At 33.3% G+C, this 6000-nt stretch overlaps 1 pseudogene; it reads right to left on the reverse strand.

Moving 5' to 3' along the window:
* Positions 1 to 3929: 3929 nt before the first annotated feature.
* Positions 3930 to 5385, reverse strand: LOC132561041 (uncharacterized; annotated as a pseudogene).
* Positions 5386 to 6000: the final 615 nt, after the last annotated feature.

The raw sequence follows: 6000 nt of genomic DNA on the forward strand, positions 1-6000 counted from the left end.
GGAAAGAAGAGTCTATCAACCGTGGAACAGTTGAGAACAGGCAAAGACAGCATTTCCTCTACGACGGTGGAAAGAATAATCCATTAACCGTAGGACAGTTGAGGACAGGCAAAGACAGCATTTCCTCTGGGACGGTGGAAAGTAGAGTCCATCAACCGTAGGACAGTTGAGTACAGGCAAAGACAGCATTTCCTCTGGGACGGTGGAAAGTAGAGTCCATCAACCGTAGGACAGTTGAGGACAGGCAAAGACAGCATTTCCTCTGGGACGGTGGAAAGTAGAGTCCATCAACCGTACGACAATTGAAGACAATTTCTTCATAAACAGGATTGCTTCTGTTAGACTCATGCACATTTGGGTCCTCTACCATGGGCTCTGGCCTTGAACACTACTTCAAATAACATTTTGGACCCTTCTTTGTCTCTTACCCAACATTATATGTGCCTTCGACTGAAAACAATGGTTTCATCCACTCTTGAACATGTCTTTGGGTTCCATGGTTAACTTAAGAAATTATACTTTTATAAATTGATGTACATGTATATGTCGCTGTAAGCAGACTATCTTAACTGTTCTACTGCATAGAGTAATTCCCGTTTATTATTACAAGCAATGTTTTATGTTCGTCAGGGGTTGAACATCACACCATCAGTGTCCTAGGTGGTCGGATGGCGCAGTGGTAATACCTACTGGTTTGATATTTTTGAAATCACATTTTTAATTTATTCTGGATTCAACTGTTGATTTTTTTTCTAAATCCTTTAGATAAAATTGACGAAAAAAGTATCCCTGTCAGCCACCCTTTTTCATGTTTTATGTAAACTAAGCGAAATCAATTCACAAGTCGCACGTGTGTTATTCAAAACTAGTTCTTTATGATTAGGCACGTGGGCTATCCTGCAACAAGCCCTTCCTTCATTTTTGCCATTGTAGTTACTATCACATGTGTATACGTCCATCATCTGCAATTATATCAAATGGCATTCATCCTGAATGTTTTCCCATTGAGCTATTTTTTTAAACTGTGATACCCAGTGTCCCAATATTTGGATAATACGTACCTGTGGCAAAGTTAAGTAAATGTTCCAAAAATAAAGTAACAAATCTGATATTGAATGACATAGGGCCCCATTCGTCGAAAACTTCAAACTTCAAAACTTCTTTAATGTAAGATAGCGAAACAGACCCCAAAAAATCAATAAAAAACAAACAATCAAACCCACAACTGCTTACGATTTTTGTACACATAGCGCATTCTCATTGGACAAATGATATACTGACGAACATTTTTAGTATCTAGGTCAAGCTTTGTTTCAGTTAGGAGAACAAAAAATGCTATCATTAACGGGTTTTTTTAAATAAATTCAAGTGGTCGGGCAGATGACCTATTCCGTTTTTCATGTTCGTTTCGGGAATTGAACCCCGAACGCCTTGGTGAGAGACAAGTGTGTTGCCACTGCGCCACAATACCATCCACGTGCAACCATGTGTAAATCAACTGTGAAAATGGACTTTAATTGATAAGCAGTAAAATTTATATACGTATACTCAATTGTATGACCGTTGTCTGTTACTAGTGTCAATTAATTTTTAATTTTATACAAGAAATAATTTCTAAAGATTTAAGAGGCCAAATATCAAGACAAATAGGCTGAGCTGAAATCGATTAAAGCTGTTAGGGCTTTGGTTCTAAAGAGGACGTAATGGATGTGATTTCATTCAAATAGATATACAATGCATTTTCCTATTATACACATGTAAATATTCAATAGTAAGTTCTATTTAAATTTTTTTAGGGATCTAAGTACACATTTCCTATCTACATGACAATTCAAACATCCGTGTAGCCTTGTCGTCAACGATATTGATTCCAATTTTCAACAATGAGCGCTGGTGAATAATAATACACAGCAGTACTGTGAAAAGAATTATATTTACTTTCATGAACAAGGTAATTTTATCGTTTATTCGTAGTTAATGTTTAACATCCGTCTGTCCTTCCATGAAAAGACGATTGTGTTGGTATAGCTTAAAGCTTAACCCTCGTGATTACTTTTTGTTAACATATTGCAAAATGTTTTTTTTTATCGTAAAAGGACAAATACAACTAGGATAATAAGATATTTTTACAGATGAATGTACATTAAACGAAACCTAAAATTTAGTTCTTCAGAAAAAAAAATCGGTTGTTGTTGTTGTTGTCGTCGTTGTAATGCGAGAGTAAGATAGATTAATATGATTTGTTGAAGGTTAAATTACTGAGTTTGCAGTAAAAGTTGTATCCAAGCGGTCAGTGATTCAAATCGGCATAAGAAAATTGAAGGTTTAAATTCTGTGACGTGTACATAATAAACAACAAAAAATGTTTTTTTTTTTTTTTTTTTAAATTCCCATTACTTCCAACGTTAATGCAGTACCTTCACAATGTATCATGTGAAGTTAAGGGTTATCCAAAATCGGGGAATTGATCAGTGAAAAAGCAAATTCTCGGAACTTTATAAATTAAACAGGAAGAGTTGGGACAAGTGTATATTAACATAAAATAAAGTACGGTTGTACAATTATATGCATATTTATAATATGCACGAAGAAGATACTGAATTTGTTTAAAAAAAACTAAATGATTAGATTTCGTTATTTTTTTCATGCATTTGATTTCAAGCGTTGTTATACTTAAGATTAGACCATTAACAAAATCATAACACTTCTTTGAAAAAATTGATAAATATCATTAACTTCAAACACTGGTCAACACTCGCTTTTGTTTTAATCGGAGATAGCCGAATTCATCACGTGATCTTTCGGAACCTCGTTTTTAACCAAACGCTTTGTTATGTTTTCCGACAAAGTGAGAAACAGAATCTGTAAACACTAATACTCATTGCTGTTTGACATTCAGTTTCACGTGAGTTTTCGGTAAGATCAAGTTTATACCACTTTATTGTCATAATACTTAGAAAAGAAATCTATCTTTCGCTGTCATCCACGAATGCTGTTTTTGCCGAAAATTATAGACTTTTTTTCTTTTCGTCTAATAAGCCTCACAATCTACCAACATAGTTTAAAGCAGAACGACTTTGGTGATCTAAATATTTATTACGTATAATTCAATGATATAACTACTTTCACTTGCAACATATTATCGATCAGCGGCTCCCAGAGCCCCCAGTCCACATAAAGGTCTTGCAATCAACAAAAAATACATTTAAAAATACAAAGAAAACATATCTATTTCAATATTATTTACATTTTTGAATATTTTATTGATTTTTGACTTTGACCGATCACGTACCGTTTTTTCCTGTTTTCTAGACGTTGTGAATATGTAAATCGTATTCGTAATTTCAATAACTTGTGTTGAAAAAATGTTATTGTTCCGATAATTTATTTCTCAAACATGTCATTTATTAACGTTTTCTATGGAAGAATAAATAAGATTACTTGTACGAAGTCATGGATACGTCAAAATTGTCTACCCCCTTGTACTGTCGAATCTTACTGTTGAAGTAGTTGTACAAACAAATCGATTCATTTTTCGTTCGAAAATTGATTTTTAATGATAACAAGACATGACAATAAGTCAGCAACAATAACAATACAGATACATCGCGCAATATCACAGTTATGGTTGGCAGTCGTGGAATCTGAAACGAAGACAAAATCCATATAGTGACAGTAATACACAAACGACAATTGACGGGTTTTTTTTCTAAAATATTTTGTTTTCTAATTTTTTTTTCGAAATCCTTAATTTATGAAGAAAAAGACTTCTGAATTTGCCGAGAAATTATTTCGTTATACATTAAATAAAGATATCCATAGATATATATCACTTTTTTAAAATTGAAAAATAATTGTAACAACCGATTGTTAATGCCTACCATAATTTGTGTGAGTGTCTTGCCGATCTCCATCTCCCTTGTTTACATCTAACCAGTCAAGGTTCCGGTAATGTTGAAGGCAAATAACAACAGAAGACCAGAAATCACTGCAAAAGGATTCATATGTTACTTTGGTGATCACGATTTGTGGAGAGAGTAAAAAAATGCACGAAGAAAAACATGATTAATAAGTTTTTCCATAGCTTGAGGGTAAGGCAGAGAAATGTTGTCTATTCGAGAAGATTCACGACTGTCTAACCCAAAGCGATATAACATCATATATGTTTTTAAAAAAACCGTTAATGAACGTAAATAAAATGCCATATATCATAAAAAGTTGATAGAAAGTAAAATAATACGAACTGATAATAAGTAAGTGTTGGAAAAGTATATGACAAAGGTAAAATTTAATATTTTTCAATTATTTATAGGATCAGTCGTACACATCTATACTTACAGAGAGCAAAGTTAGAGCTCTTCTCTTGCTGCTGGTTACCGTAGTTGTAGTAGAAGTTACTCAGACCATATCCGCTTCCGTAGCCTCCTACTCCGTATCCGGCGCCATGACCATATCCGGGATACTGGGCCACAACAAAGGCCACCAAGCATGGGATAAGGATGAGGGCGATACACTTGTTCATTTTGTAGCTATGAAATAAAAATGTTTGGTTTCAGATTAAGTTTCATCAATGAAAAGATGTGTTTTATAATTTTTTGTTTAATCTATTTTGATTGATATGAAAAAAATGCCAACCAAAATTTATCAACTGTGCTTTTAAGATTTCCGTGCGACAAGTTTTTTTTTAAAATTTTAACTTGATGCTCTATTTATAACTGGTGATGACAACTCTGTGCATCTGCCACGTACGATATCGTCCAAATCCGAATGTTTTAAATACATTTATGTATGTTTATTACAACATTCGCTTTCCTACATTTTTATTTTGAGTTTTGAGCAGCACATGTCTTACAATATCCTTCAATTCCTGCTGCTTCATAAATCACCAAGATTTTATAAAAGAAAAAAAAACTGTTAAGAGTTAGTTTCGGCGAATTTAGAAATTATGGCGAAAATTTTACTCTAACAGAGTAGGTCGACGGGATTTTTCGGTATTAAACTTATTTCTAACAAGAAAAGAAAATGAATGGAAATGTATTCTGAATATTATTAGTTATAAGTTATTTTTAGACGAAAACATAAAAATTTAACAAAATGTCATTATATGCTTAAGTCTACGACATTTCAAGATCAAAAATTTAATTCGTTTTACATTCAATAGTTTCACAAAATTTATATCGTAAAAGTAGTTATATGGCACCAAAAATTGGCAACATCTCTCTTAAAATATGAAGTTTCCTTTAGACTCAAACTATTTCTATATAAAATTATGTTTTTGCTAGGTACTCCTTCAAATCCTTACCTTTCTGTGTTGAGATCAGGTCAGCTCTGAAAGTCATAGACTATCCCGGCCTTATATAGATGTGTTTTAATTACAGGAAGAAGCTAAACATGTGTAATATTAGAGACGGCCCGTGATCCTGAGCTAACGAGTTCCCCTCAGGGGTCTATGTACATATGTTTCACTACATGCATGCTGGACATAGGTGTCCAGACTTCCGTGTCTGGGGTACATTACATGATATTGCTGTTTTGGGTGCACTGTATGTTACAGAATATTTCCGTGATCTTCACCCTATCAAACATAAGTGTCTAATCTTAAAAGAAGGAGATATTGCTTTCGAGTTTGAACGTGTGATATTATCGAATTCTGGAAAAAAAATGTTGTGTTATTCAACTTGAATAGACAGTATATGTTAAAAACTGAATATCGACGTGAAACAAATGTTGTTTGTTAGGTAGAGGGCTTATATAGGATTTAGCCTGTTGCCTTATATCCAATGTTTTTTTTCAATAGAATATTTGTGAAATGAAAGTCCAATTTTGTTAAGGCAATAACAATGTATCAAATATCAGGGTCTGAATTACATATTACATAAACCATGTTTGGGTATATTTGTATTCAATTTATTATCAAACTTGTAAACTTCCAAATAATCCAATAATAACAATGAAGAAATTTACTGAATTCCGAGGGGGTGGGGGCTTGGGTTTTAGTAA

The sequence above is a fragment of the Ylistrum balloti genome, unplaced genomic scaffold (assembly GCF_031769215.1).
Source record: "Ylistrum balloti isolate Yb309-2 unplaced genomic scaffold, AGI_CSIRO_Ybal_v1 Utg371142, whole genome shotgun sequence".
Classification (NCBI taxonomy): domain Eukaryota; kingdom Metazoa; phylum Mollusca; class Bivalvia; order Pectinida; family Pectinidae; genus Ylistrum; species Ylistrum balloti.